Below are 15,595 nucleotides of genomic sequence, written 5' to 3' on the forward strand. Positions count from 1 at the left end.
AAAATTGTACATTATCCTTCGTGACCCTGAGTAGATTGTTCGATAAATGCGGCCCATCGTTTATCCTGGATTGGCCGAGAGCAGATGGTTTACTCCCCTTATATGTTTAATTCATGGATCCCAATTTCTCTGTTAGGATTATGAATTTCTGTATTGTCGTGTGAAATGTTTTGTATTGTAACAGTTTTATATTTACTGTTAAAGGGTGGACTGTGGAAGTCTAGGTGCACACACGCCATTTTGTGATAGTATGGCCGCCATTTTGGTTCACAGAGTTGCGCAAATAAAGTTTCCATACCCGAGTATGTGTGACAAAGTGGACCAGAAGATTAGACATACTATCACACATAAATTCATAATAACATACTTACACTAAATAAAATATAGTTAAAGGTTTAGAACGCCACACATAGCTTAGTTAGCCCTGCATACATCTGACTGTATCATGTTTAGTACCGTTCCGTTCCGTTCATTGTGCGAAGTATTCCGGTCATTGCGAATATTTCGCAATATACACGGCTCGATAGTTATGGACATAATCCATATTCCAGGGACAGTTTCTGTTGAAAGTAGGTAACAAAGGAATCTAGATGAAACCGGTTCTTATCACTGCTGACGCCGAAACCATCAAACAAAGGACTCTTAAAGTTCACTCCCCTGGACCTAGCCAAACCAGGTGTATCATCTTACCCCCCAATCACAGCTGACCGGACATATGATCTCTGACCAATGAGAATGGCCTTTGACCTCCCCTTTCTGACCCTATAAGATAGGCGACCCGGAGCAGGCTCAGTCACTTCGGCACATCTACCTTTCCTTGACCTTCCTACCGGACTATAGTTCAGCCCTGAACGATAGTGAGCTCTGACCGGACTGCGCTTCGCATATTTGATGAGACGGGTAACGGTTGCATTAACGGTATTTATACTTATTGTATTGTTGGCTGGTTGTGTCTTGTATCTGTATTCTTCCCCCTAGCAGAGCCTGTTTAGTATTCATTGTTAGCATATTGTATCTTTTGTTATACCTGTATTTTCTTATTTCTGTAACCCCCTTTTGTCCATTAGGGACTTAAATACAACCTTTTTGCGGAGTTCTTATCTCCTTATTTCTATTCAGTGGTCGTGTCTGTTTATTCGCATAATAGCGATAAGGTATATTACGGACACTGTCCTTTAAGGTATATTCGCAGATTAGAGACAAAGTACTGCGAAGGAATCTCTTATTAAGGTATTGGTTCTTGGTGTACAAAATACAATAAAGGTAGGCTACGCTGCGCTAACGTTTTGTTCGCACGTAGTTAGGTATAAAGGGTACGCAGGTTGCGGACTTATTACGTAACCTGTGCTTTTCACTTATTGTCACTCTGGTCGTATTTAATCGCCATTAACAGACTCCAGCACAGTAAAAAATTCAAAGAGGGAGGTCACATCAACTGCCAGTGAGTCCAGGACAGTGATGTTTGGGGTGGCAGTATATGTGGCTCCCCTTTTAGAATTTTGGACTGTGTTGCAGCCCCACCTCTGCAACTGCCACCGGCAGGGAAGTCCAGGAACAGAGCATTTTGTACCTAATGGAATGGGCCATGTTGGAGGGTATGTGTAAATCATTTGCAAAGAGCATGTAACCCCTGGCAGAGCAGGTTAATCCCATGGCAAAGAGCATATTATTCCCTGGCAGAGAATGTTAACCCCTGGCAGAGCATGTAACGCCTGGCAGAGCATGTTAACCCCTGGCAGAGCAGGTTAATCCCATGGCAAAGCGCATGTTAACCCCTGGCAGAGAATGTTAACCTCTGGCAGAGCAGGTTAATCCCATGGCAATGAGCATGTTAACCCCCTAATATGCAATGATCATTATGGTGTGTGGCATAACGTGTAATGAGCATTATGGCATGTGGTATAATATGTAATGGGTGTGTGACATGTGTAATAGGCATTACAGTGTAAATTTTTGTCCCTGTATCCACCTTGGAAGCAGTGGCATAACAACGGGTCCGCAGAGTGTGCGGGGAGCTCCATCCATGGGGGCCCCAGGAAGTTCTTGTACCGGGGCCCAGGATTTCTCTTGGCGGCTCTGCATGTGCAGAGGCGTTTCTGCGCATGTGCGAACTCCTCGCACGTCCAAACACGGCGTAAATTACGTGCAGAAAAGGATCATAGGGATCCATCCGAGCAGGGGGTGGAGAGGGGCTTGAAAAGCTGTTTGTGCTCATTACCAAATGCGTACGCCCCACGTTTCATGGGAGTTCCCTTTAAAACGCTGGGCGTACGTATGGTAATCCGGCCATGACGCACGTGTGGGGGGCGGACAGCTGACATCCAGAACCACCCACATAACTTTCATAAACAGTTCCTATCCAATCATATGCTCACTGTGCAGTCTGAGCATATCCTTACTTATGTTCATTTTCACTTTCCCATCCTCCTGACCCCTGGCCAACATTGTGAGGCACAGCCTTTCCTGTCATACTCACGTATAGGCCAGAGTTTTAAACTTATAAAGTATGTCAAAAATACAAATAATAAATAAAGAAATTCTTATTTTTATTATTGTAATCATTTTTATAGTCAAAACTCTGGAGTAAGAAGTCTATGGCAGGTGAGGCAGTGCCTCACCTGGCTACCTTCTCTGCACATCTCTTATCAAAACTCAGCAAATCTCCAGCAGTAAATACTGCCGCACATGTGTATAATGCCGGCCTGTACCCCATGGCTCATATATTGTGTACCTAGTACCCCTGCAGTGCACGTGCGTGTTTGTGTGTGTGTGTGTGTGTGTGTGGTATATTGATACCTTAGAAATCTTGTACTTCAGTGATATAAGTAATACAGTGGCTCATAAACAGGAAGCTGCCTCATCCACTTTGGCATTCTGACAGGGTTATCGCTTTGTACACTGGAGCGGATATATAAGAACACTTACATTGTCATATAATATTTTACATACTGTGTTCTATTGCCTAATATATTGAAGTATATTTCATTGCAGCTGGAGTTCCTATATTATTTTAGACAATCTGTCATATACTCCTTAATAGGAAGACTGAACTGGCGGCATCCGAGTACTAGTAAGTGGGAGAAGCTATAATAGGTGAAATACTGGTTTCCGGTATAAAGGGTTTATTGCGCGCATATGCAGCACTTGATTACAGTGTCAGGCCGCCCATAGGCACAATATTTTTGCACCCCACTCCGACCTATTTTAAAATTTTCATTATTAAGTTATGAGCACTAACTTGGCAATTGCAGAATATGGCAATAGTAAAACAAGCCTAGGGGGAGAGAGCGAGAGGGGGAGTGCAGAGAGAAAGGGAGTGCAGTGAGCGGGAGAGAGCACAGAGAGAGAGGGAGAGAGCAGAGAGAGATGGAGCGCAGAGAGGGGAGCGCAGAGACAGGGCGTGCAGCGAGAGGTACTGCAGAGAGAGGCAGTGCAGAGAGAGAGGAGTGCAGAGACGGAGTGCAGAGAGAGGGAATGCAGAGAGAGGAAGTACAGAGAGAGGGAATGCAGAGAGAGGAAGTACAGAGAGAGGGAATGCAGAGAGAGGGAGTACAGAGAGAGGGAATGCAGAGAGAGGAAGTGCAGAGAGAGGGAGTACAGAGAGAGGGAGTACAGAGAGAGGAAATGCAGAGAGAGGGAATGCAGAGAGAGGGAGTGCAGAGAGAGGGAATGCAGAGAGAGGGAGTTCAGAGAGAGGGAATGCAGAGAGAGGGAGTGCAGAGAGAGGGAATGCAGAGAGAGGGAATGCAGATAGAGGGAGTGCAGAGAGAGGGAATGCAGAGAGAGGGAGTGCAGAGAGAGGGAATGCAGAGAGAGGGAGTTCAGAGAGAGGGAATGCAGAGAGAGGGAGTGCAGAGAGAGGGAATGCAGAGAGAGGGAGTGCAGAGAGAGGGAATGCAGAGAGAGGGAGTACAGCGAGAGAGAATGCAGAGAGAGGGAGTGCAGAGAGAGGGAATGCAGAGAGAGGAAGTACAGAGAGAGGGAATGCAGAGAGAGGGAGTGCAGAGAGAGGGAATGCAGAGAGAGAGAGGGAGTGCAGAGAGAGGGAGTACAGAGAGAGGGAGTACAGAGAGAGGGAATGCAGAGAGAGGAAGTGCAGAGAGAGGGAGTACAGAGAGAGGGAATGCAGAGAGAGGAAGTGCAGAGAGAGGGAGTACAGAGAGAGGGAGTACAGAGAGAGGGAGTACAGAGAGAGGGAATGCAGAGAGAGGGAGTACAGAGAGAGGGAGTGCAGAGAGAGGGAGTACAGAGAGAGGGAATGCAGAGAGAGGAAGTGCAGAGAGAGGGAGTACAGAGAGAGGGAGTACAGAGAGAGGGAGTACAGAGAGAGGGAATGCAGAGAGAGGGAGAGCAGAGAGAGGGAGTACAGAGAGAGGGAGTACAGAGAGAGGGAGTACAGAGAGAGGGAATGCAGAGAGAGGGAGTACAGAGAGAGGGAGTACAGAGAGAGGGAGTACAGAGAGAGGGAATGCAGAGCTCTAAAAATAAGAGAGGGCCTACTTTAAAATAGTAAGCTTAAAAAGTTCAAAACTTAGGCAAGATAAGTTTTTCATGTATGCACTTGTCCTTGTGAAGGAGAATGTAAGTGCCCAAAAGAAAAGAAGGCGAATCCCAAGGAATGTATGTTTGTAAAAGACCAGAGATTGAAGTGTCATATGGCGATTGATGCCATTGATAAGGCCATAACCCATAAGATGCAATTGTATGTAAGAAGGAAGGTTCAGGGTGCCCCTTATCCACAGCAGGTACAACGCTGTCCCTGGCTATAGCGGGTGCTGACTCAGGGCTGCATATGAGCTCTCGTGTGACTAGCAAGATCCCGCACAAGTACACTGGCACCGTCTAGGCAGGTATACAAAGTGAATCAGCACCAAGCTGGTGCGCTGTGTGCTCTGGCAGGGTTTGCTGGAGGGGTAGATTTTATTTTCCTACTTTGGCCGATAAGATAATAATACATCTTGCCAGTGTCGCTTCCTGCTCATACACTACTGAGCAACAGTGGAAAAAATCACTAAATCTCTAAAGCAGACTACCTCCATTTCCAACTTAAACTCTCATCCTTTGGTGCTACCCTTATCCTTACTTAACAGTCATACATGTGGTTGGGAATATAGATTGTAAGCTCCACTGGGGCAGGAACTGATGTGAATGTTCAAATATTCTCTGTAAAGCGCTGCGGAATATGTGTGCGCTATATAAGAAACTGGTAATAAGTTAATTATTAAATATTCCAGAATATGAATGTGTACGCCATCAAAAGAATATGAATGCAGTTGACCCAGCTAACTACAGTCCTGTGAGCTTAACGTCAATAGTGGGTAAATTATTTTAGGGATTTTTAAGGGATGGTGTCCAAAAATATTTAGAGCTTCACAGACTAATCAGAAATAACCAACATGGGTTTGTGAAGAATCGTTCATGCCAAACAAATTTACTAGGCTTTTATAAGGATGTCAGTAACAACCTTGATAATGGAAATGCAGATTTTGCTAAGGCTTTTTTTATATATATTTTTTTTTATTGAAGCACCAAATGCGACAGATACAGAATAAGAAAATACGATCAAATTTAAAAGTGAGAAACGATGTGAAATACAATACATCAGGCATTTTCTTAGAATTGAGAATATATTATATAAGGTCTGAAGGTGCCCATACATGTACTGATTACCCGGTACTTCTTGTGCTAAAATAGCATCATCGTGCATGCGTTGTGCATGCGATGCAATGCTATTTTAGCACAAAAAGTACCGGGTAATTGGTAAGCGTATGGGTATCTTTACACATTTTCAGGAGATATTACCAATATTCTAGTATGTATAATTTTTTTTTCTTTCTTTTTTTTGCCCATTTTATTAGCAGTATTATGTGTTAGAAATTAGAATAAACCAAAGAAAAAAATCGTGGCTCCCCCCCCCCCCCCCCCCCCAACTAAATGGGTTTCAGCGTAATGTTTTATTTGAAGCCAGAAACCCCTGACCACCGGGCATGACCATAGACAGTGATATAGATCTGCTGAGTCCTCACCGCATCTATAGCATGCATGTGATGTAGACCTTCCCAACAGAAAACTTCGGTGAGGTGACAGGTAAGTTCTATGGAGGACATTTAGAAACATCTCTCTATACATAGATGAGGTGATCAACCCACAGGAGACATTATAGGCCCGTAAAAGATCTTGAGCCATTAAGACAGGGAAGTTTTTAATCCAATGAATCAGTCCACTATCTCTGGACTCGTGGTCCAAATTAGTTCTAAAACAATTATAATATTATGAAATAGCTCTTTTAATGATTGGTGGTTTTGCTAGTAATGAGTCAATTTGGTTGCTCCAATCTTTCTCTGAAAAGGAGTTGATCACCGTTAAGATCTAGGGCGAGATGTATTAAAATACATCGCCGCCCTTCGCACCCCCCCCCCCGCCGCGATGCCAGCGCATATGTACTAACATATGCGGCTGACATCGAGGTGCGGTGACGGAGCCCCCCCGCGATACCTGTACTCTGGTGTGAGGGGGGTCTCCGTCACCTCCCTGCCGCCTGGCTCTCCCCTCACGCCGGGGACTGCTAAGCAGGCTGTCCCCGGCGCCTCCTCCTCCCCCCTGCAGCCGGAAGGATGTCCGGCTGCTTCACTAGGGGGAGGAGGGGTTTATCTTCCGGGGTCCAGGAGGACCCTTCAGGAAGGTAAGTCAGAGGGGGGGTCGGCGAGGCGGCGGGCTACCGTCGGCTGCGGCGGGTGGCGAAAAGAAGCCCATAGGCTTCTCTAGGGTATCGCCACCCAAAGGTGGCGATACCCTTAAATGCGGTATCATTTTTGATACATTGGAAAATGCGGTAAAACCGGGATTTTACCGCATTTTCCGTTTGATACATCTCGCCCATAGTGTTTTGCTTGCAGGAAGGCCAGAGGGAAACCCGATATGGAAGCATACTTATCTTGAGCCTGCTCAAATGTCAAAGGTATGTTTCTATTTTTATCTACCAGGCACCCTATATGAGTGATGCCAGCTGCACGCCAGATATTGAATGGGTACCTAGCATTGATTTTGCTAAGGTTTTTGACACGGTTCCCCATAAGAGGTTAATAAAAAAAACTGGAAAATCTGGGACTAGGGCAAAGTATTTGTAGATGGGTAAGGAACTGGCTGTGTAATAGAGAACAGAGAGCGATAGTAAACGGCGCAGTATTAAATATGATACCAGTATTAAGTGGAGTGCCACAGGGGTCGGTGCTTGGGCCCCTTTTATTTAATATATTTATTAATGACATTGGGGTGGATATACTCAGCAATGTTTCCATCTTTGCTGATGACATAAAACTGAGCAGAGTAATTAGATCAACCGTGGATGTCTCCATGCTCCAGAGGGATCTTACTAAATTAGACGAGTGGCTAAAAAGTGGAAAATCAGGTTTAATGTGGATAAATATAAGGGTATGCACCTTGGGAAACATAACCAAGGTGCCAGCTATAACCTAAGTGGGCAGGCACTGGGTATTTCAGAACTTAAAAAGGACCTAGGAGTCCAAATAGACAACAAGCTGGGGTGTAGTGCCCAATGTCACATCGCAACAAAAAATGCGAACAGGATACTAGCATGCATAAAGCGGGGTATGGAGACTAGGAACTCAAATGTAATTATGCCACTGTAGAAAGCATTGGGTAGACCACATCTAGAATATGGATTACAATTATGGGCCCCGCACTATAAAAAGGACATCATAGAATTGGAAAAAGTCCAAAGAAGAGCAACAAAATTAATAAAGGGAATGGAGAATTTAAGCTATGAAGATAGATTGAACCATTTAGGATTGTTTATGCTAGAAAAGAGACGTTTAAGGGGGAACATGCTAAACATGTACAAATATCAGGGAACAATATAACGGTCAGACGCCCTTTTTACTGTAAGGAATGAATCAAGGACACAGGGCATGAGTTTAGATTAGAGGAAAGAAGATTCCGTTCCATTAGTCGAAAACATTTTTTTTACAGTCAGGGCAGCCAAACTATGGAACTCTCTTCCTAGGTATGTGGTGTCAGCTGACACAATAAAGACATTTAAAACAAGGTTGGGCAAACATCTATTGGTTAAAAATATACAGGGGTACAAACAATAATCATAACATGTCCTTAAACATATCATTATACACACGTATGTAACAAGGGAGGAAGCTAATACACCAAGGTTGAACTGGATGGACGTGAGTCTTTATTCAACCTTAAAGCCCCGTACACACGGGGGAGATATATTGCTCAGCCATATATAGCTGAGCAATATATGGCTGAGCAATATATTGCTCAGTTTCTCCTTTTTATCAGCGACCAGAGATGGTCGCTGATGAAAGGGAACCTCCTGCGACCAGCGATTAGAACGAGGCTGAAAACTGGAGCTCGCAATCGCCGGGGCACACTCCCATCACTGGCAATATGGCCTTCCAGCGATTTCAGCCCCTATCGCCCCCATGTGTACACAGCAATACTACTATGTAACTATGTAACTATGTAAAAACGAATCTCCATTCATCTGAAAGGTGATTTCAAATTTATTAGCCAGCCATATGTAAAATACAGTCGGTAGATGACGTCAAAATACACCTGGAAAAAACTAATTTTCCAGGCATATTTGGCTGGAAGGTGGCAAAACTCGGAAGGTGGGCGGGCCAATCTTGCAGTTGGAGGGAGGAGCGGAGAATGTAAGCAAAACACTCTCCATGTGTTCATATTCTCCACTTGTCCCAGGCTGAGGTAATTCTGGAGGAGGGGGACAACATTTTTGGGGGAGGTTTCCACTCCCCCAGGGACCCAGCCTGGGCTGAACAGTCAGGGGGTATAATGCTTTGGCTGGGGGAACTAGTGTATATAGATTTTCCCCCGGCTGTGCCATTACCCTGCTGGTTGTTTGGGCCCAGTGCTGGTTCTCAATATACGGGAGACCCCTAATTATTTTTATATTGATCTACAGCAAAAAGATAGACAACCATTAGGTCGACACCATTAGTTCGACAAGCAAAAAGGTCGCCATGCAAAAAGGTCGACACGAAAAAGGTCGACACGAGCATTAGGTCGACAGTGTCTAGGTCAACAGTCAAAAGGTCGACATGGGGGTTTTCATTGTTTTTTTACCCGATTGTCGACACAGTCGACATGGACACAGTTTACAGTGCACCGCATCTCCTGGCATCGCTTGCTGCGCTCGTGATGCTTCGGACACGATGCCCCTCTACGCTTGGCACATTATTTTATTCTTCCTCCACACCCTAGTGGATGGTAGGGTATGATATACCGCCTGTCGGCACATGTTGGCTCAAAAAACAGTGAAAAACCCCATGTCAACTGTTTGATTGTCGACATAAACACTGTTGACCTAACACTTGTGTCGACATTTTTCTGTGTCAACCTTTTTGCATGTCGACCTTTTTCCATATCGACCTTTTTGAATGTTGACCTTTTTCGAACTAATGGTGTTGACCTAATGGTTGTCTATCTTTTTGCTGTAGATCCCTTGTCCGGATACCGATTTTGGCTAGCCTTTCACAGCCTTGCACAGGGCAGGGTGGTGGCCACCTGATCGCAGGGCCCTGCAATTTTGCAGAGCAGAGATCAGGTCTAAAGGTGGGTACACACGGGGCCAATATTGGCTGAAATCCCTGGGAATATGGTTGCTGAGTGACCATATTGCCAGTGATTTGGAGTGCTGCTGGCGATAAATCGCCAGCTGCGCGCTCCCGTGTGCACTCCCTAATGGTCGCTTGTCGCAGGAGCATGCTCCTGCAACCAGCGGCTTCCCCCGGTGCTGAGCAGGAGGTCAGCGGAGATCAGCAGCAGAAGGATTCCCTTCTGCTGCTGCTCCCTCCTCCCTTCGCGTCCCTCCCCCCTTCTCCGCTGCTCCGTTCGGGTCTCTCCCCACCGCGTGATAGCAGCAGCGTCTGCTGCTGCTGCTCCCTCCCTCCTCCGTTCGGGTCTCTCCCCCCCCCCCCACCGCGTGATAGCAGCAAGCAGACGCTGCTGCCCCCCCCCCTGCCCCCTGACAGTAGCAGTGTCTCCTTTTCATCGCTGATGAAAAGGAGACACTGAGCAATATGAGTCCTGGCAATATATTGCTAGCAATATATCGCTAGCAATCATATTGCACCGTGTGTACACAGCATTATTATTGCTAATTATTTGCATGCTAACAGACACTGCCATATTATTTAGCAAACTTATTGCAAAAGTCGTCAATGTCATCCAAAAATAGCATTTGCATGTTTTTTTTAAAAAACAATTTTTTCACTTTTGTAAATGAGCTTTATTACGTTATATTGTGTATTAAGAGATTAATAGTATTTTGTGAAATCAACATTTATCTAATCGTGGACCTCTATTTGTACAGAAAGTAACAATCTGACCATTCAGTCAATGTTGCTTGAATGTTCCACTGAGGAAATGACAGTAATATCCCTTTCAGACGTACCACCGGGATTTTAAACTCTGTACAATCCTGTGTTTTAAAAATCCCGGGTCAATTGCTGGTGCGCAGAACCCGGTATTTTAGTCCACTAAAATCCCAGGAATAGCCAATCAGATATCTGTTAGTCCTGGGATTATGTGCGTTCACATGAAAAATCCCTAGATTTGGGGGGATACGGTCACTAGGTCTACAAGCATTAGGTCGACACCACTAGGTTGACATGCAGGAACATTGACATGGCTTAAAATCATTAGGGCGATACAAGCATTAGGTCGACATGGGGAAGGTCGGCAGTCAAAAGGTCGACAATAAAATAGTGTGCTGATCGTAGCGAGCTACCTTTCAGTGCATGTCGACCTTCAGTCATGTCGACCTTCATGCATGTTGACCTAGTGGTGTTGACCCAGTTGCTGTCTATCCAATGATCCATACCTGATTTTTGCATATGTCTGAAAGGGGTATAAATAGTCTCTGTACCTTTAAATTCTTTAAAGAGAGATTTTGTTCCAGTCATATTTTAATACTGTTGCTGATTAATGTTTTTGTTTCTTTTTACTTGTGTTATTTATATATACAGTAAATCTTTTGTAAGGATTCAGCATGTAATTATTGTTTCATTTTCTAATTAGAATGTTTCACTTTCATGCATATTATTATATAAAATATAAAACTGTATGCACATTTATGGGAGAGAATTATTTATCTGAGCATTCATTTTACCACCAACATATTTACTAGAACACATGATTCAAAGGCATGGAGGTGATCGTTCTCAGCACTATCTCTCAGACTGTGGCAACAGATACTTTATCACAGAATGAGGGCGGCTAATATATAATAATATTGTAAAAATATCCGTTTCTTTTAAAGGGACATTATCATCAAAATATGTATAATAGTGTCTGTTTATCAATGTTACAACACAACAATTGCCTCTGTACTTTGTGGATTTGGTCTCACTGGGCCTCAAAAAATCATTCCAGAATTCTAGAAATATGGTACAGCAGAGATATTTGCACTAGCCAATTACAGGAATTGTGCATACAGACTTCTCCACTTGGTAGAACTCTCATTGTTGCTTCTCGTGACCAACCATCAAATGACCATTTCAGTCATGCTGTGACTTGGGGGCACTGCTTGTGATCTCATACACAGAGATTGTACACAAATCATTAGGCATGCACAACAAATATGAATCAGACCCTGTATGTTACTCATTGTGTTGTAGAAAAACATTGTGCTGCATTGGGGTGTCAGAATGGGGGGGGGGGTAAGGAGCCTCCCCAAATTTGAGAGAGGCATCCATGTGGGGCAGCAGTAGCAAGCAGGAGGGCTGGGGAATCAGAGTGGCGTCAGCCAAGCTACTTTCAAAATTCCCATTCAAATCAATGATCATGGCTAATAGGCTGAGAGAGCCATCTGTCATAATTCTCAGTCAATCAATGCATGGAAGATGACCACTACACTAAGCACCCTGCTGGAACACCCCCCCCCCCCCCCCCCCCGCAAAGGACAGTGGCGTAACTATACATTTTGCTCCCCCCTACCAAAGAAGCTTGTGGTGCCGATTCATTAGCCGATCAGAGCTCACGGCCCGGCAACCAATCAGAGCGTCTGTGGGGCCGCAAACTCGGATTAAGCTCGCCAGCCAGCACCGCATTTGAAATGGCCGGGCAGCCGTCAGATAGACGTGGATAAGCAGCCAATAGACTCTGTGTGTTGTGAGAGCACAGCAGACGAGCACAACGCACACCGCACACCGCCTTCCAGCTTAGACTGGTTTCATTACACCCGGCGCCCTGCAGACCCCGTCGGCACTGGATCCCCCAAGCTGCCGTGGGGTCTGCCCCACTATAGTTACACCACTAGCTAAGGACATCACAGGGACCCCCTCACACACCACAAGCACTTTTGAACTGCTGACATCACTAGCACCATCGCGTTAGGGACACTGCCGACACTCCTGCACCACTGACACCCCCAGCAACCTTGCACTGAGTACACCACAGGCACTCCTACAATGCAGACACAACCAACACAGGCATGCAAATGGATGTTTAGCATAAATCTTGCCTACGGGGCCGCAATTAGTCAGTTGTGGCCGACCATCCAATGTTTACAACTGGCCACGCAAATATAAGTTAGTGGAGACTGACTTATATTTGTGGCCATTTCATGTGAAATAAGCCATCCGCCCCCGGCACCCCGTGTCACAGGTGAATTACCATGGGAATACCCTGCATTTTCATGGAAACGCCCATGAAAGGCAGTGCATTTCCATGGGTGTGACCCATGCCACCGCCTCATGCCCTACGCCTGCACTGTTCCGTGCTAACGGGCCAGCGACTACACAAGTCACCACGTCCATTCGAAAATGGAGCCTGCACATGTGCATAAATGCTTATTCGCATGCGCAGAAGCTAAACATCGCTCCCCGATGCGAAGGTGCAGGAGGGAGATCATATTAGAAATGTGTGCAACTGCAGCGTGGGGAAGAACTAATGATGAGGAGGACTGATAAAAAGTAAGAAGTGTATATATCATGGTACAATGGGCCTAATTCAGGTTGGCTCACAAAAGCAAAATCTCTCTCTAATGGGCAAGAACATGTGCAATGCAGGTGGGGCTGATGTAAAGGCCCCCATACACTATGCGATTTTGGGACGATTTCATCCGATTTCGGCACTTTGGGCCGATAACCGGGTGAAATCGTCCCAAAATCGCAGATGTGTGACATCTGATCTGATCCGATGCGCGGTCCCGTGCGCATCAGATCGGATCAGGGAGGTCGGACAGTCAGCACATAAGATCACGTCCGACCTCCAGACTGACCGTGGGAGCAGCAGCGCTCATAAGGGGGGCAGCGGGTCCTTACGCTTTAACTAGCTGGCGGCGCCGGCAGCGGCGAGTGCTGACCTGGCTGGGCGGTGTGTGTTCACAGACATCAGCAGCGGGGATGGGCAGTACAGCAGTGGTGGACTGGCGGGTATTAGATTTTTAAAATACCTGTCAAATGACTGGCCGTTCTCTGATTGGCTGAGAGCTCTCAGCCAATCAGAGAACGGGCAGTCATTTGACAGGTATTTTAAAAATCTAATACCCGCCACTGCACTGCCCGTCCCCGCTGCTGATGTCTGTGATTACACACCGCCCAGCCAGGTCAGCACTCGCCACTGCCGGCGCCGCCAGCTAGTTAAAGCGTCAGGACCCGCTGCCCCCCTTATGAGCGCTGCTGCTCCCACGGTCAGTCTGGAGGACCCGCTGCCCGCTCCGGCATTCCCCTGATGAGAATCACCGCCTGCCCCCTGCTCCCACTGCAGTTTCCCGTACATGTGATAAATCGCAAGCGAATTATCACATGTAAATTGGCTCATCAAGTGGCAAATTGTATGTGAGCCTCCCGGGGAGCTGCCGGGCGGCTCACAGGCGAATTGGGTCCGACTTGTCCTAAGGACAAGTCGGCCTAATGTATGGGGGCCTTTACATGTGCAGAGAGAGAGTTACATTTGGGCGGGGTGTGTTCGAACTGAAACCTAAATTGCAGTGCACAGAAACAAAATAACTCGCCCAAATCTAACTCTCTCTGCACATGTTACATCAGCCATACCTGCAGTGCACATCAGGAGAGTCTGGCATCCCAAACTCGGAAAAAGTGGTCACTGCCCTATAGCGCTCCAAACAATAATGTGCGGGAGAGAGAGCAGCTAGCTCAGTGAGGCAGGGGGGCAGGGCCGCTGCCGGCATCAAAAAGGGGTGTGGGCGGAGCTGCAAGAGGGGCAACTTGATTGGATGCATAACCTGAGCAATCACATCATTTTAGCCCCAGCCCCGCCGTGCAATGCCGTTATTTCAGGCATTGCACTGCGGTGGGTGGTGCTAAAATGACGCAAGTCATTTGACCCACAGACCCCCTCCCACCGAGAGGGAGGTTGCGGGAGCCAGACGGCTTTCCGAGAGGATTGCCCCACTTTCCGGGAGGCCGGGAACCCAATTTCCAGAACCCTCCTGGCCATTCCGGTAGGGTAGGCAACCCTACCCTGATGCCAAATGGGAGTGTGAACAACATGTTATCACCCAGCAGTCCAAGCACCTAATCATTTCTGTGTATAACCCATAATTGCGGAAAGACAGCTGAGATGTCGCTGCAATGTTGCATGCAAAGTGACACAAAGAAATATGATCTGTCTTCTTATACATATGTTCACAGATTGAATATGTAATAATTACACGTTACACATATAATTACATTAACAGTCACAAACTTGTCAGGACATAGATCCCAGGTTCTATAACGTGTCTATTGGAGGCTAGTACCGGCACTGGTGTGTGTACAGTATACTACATATGTACTGTATTGTGCACTGCACAGAGAGAGATACACGGACACTACACATCATTAATGGTTAGCACACTTCTAATAAATGCTTTATGGCCCTATATTGTTTGCATATGTATTCACACATCAATAACAACTATAAAAGAATTTGTAAAGCGTGGCTAGAGCTAGCAAAACCATTCAGTTTAATAGATGGTGAAGATTGCTTTGATGATTTAACGACTAATGTGAAGTAAGCATGATCCATCAATGTGCTGTGTTCTAACCATTGCATGATAATAGCAGCCCTTCCTTTGCCACCATGTACAGCAGTGTCATGATCTGATGGTGTGTGAGAGGAGTGACTTGGAGACAATTGCTCATAAAGAGAACAGACATATAATTACTGGAGTTGTGGTCAGAACATTTGATGCTGCAGATGTGAGCGACAGGTCAGTGACAAATGAGTTCCATCTTGAAAGGTAGTCCAATAATCAACAATTACTATGTCAACATCCTTTGACACCACAATGTCGACAGTTATGATGCCGGTGTTGTTTAAATGTCAACAGGCAAGCTGTCAACATTCTCAGGATGTCGGCAGGTGAAATGTTTTGATTCTTTTCACATGTGAAAAATCAGTTTTTCAACACTAAGAAATAAAGGTACTTGTGGATTATCACGGCTTCCATCGCATACCATCACATGCCAAATGTAGTGGCATGCGATGGCATGCGATTTGATACAATTTTTACCGTTTTTAGGCATTTTACAAAAATCGCATGCAATCGCATCGCAGAAAAGCATACAAAAGTATTGAAATTAGTATGAAA

Source organism: Crinia signifera, chromosome 2, assembly GCF_055691185.1.
Source record: "Crinia signifera chromosome 2, ASM5569118v1, whole genome shotgun sequence".
Classification (NCBI taxonomy): Eukaryota; Metazoa; Chordata; class Amphibia; order Anura; family Myobatrachidae; genus Crinia; species Crinia signifera.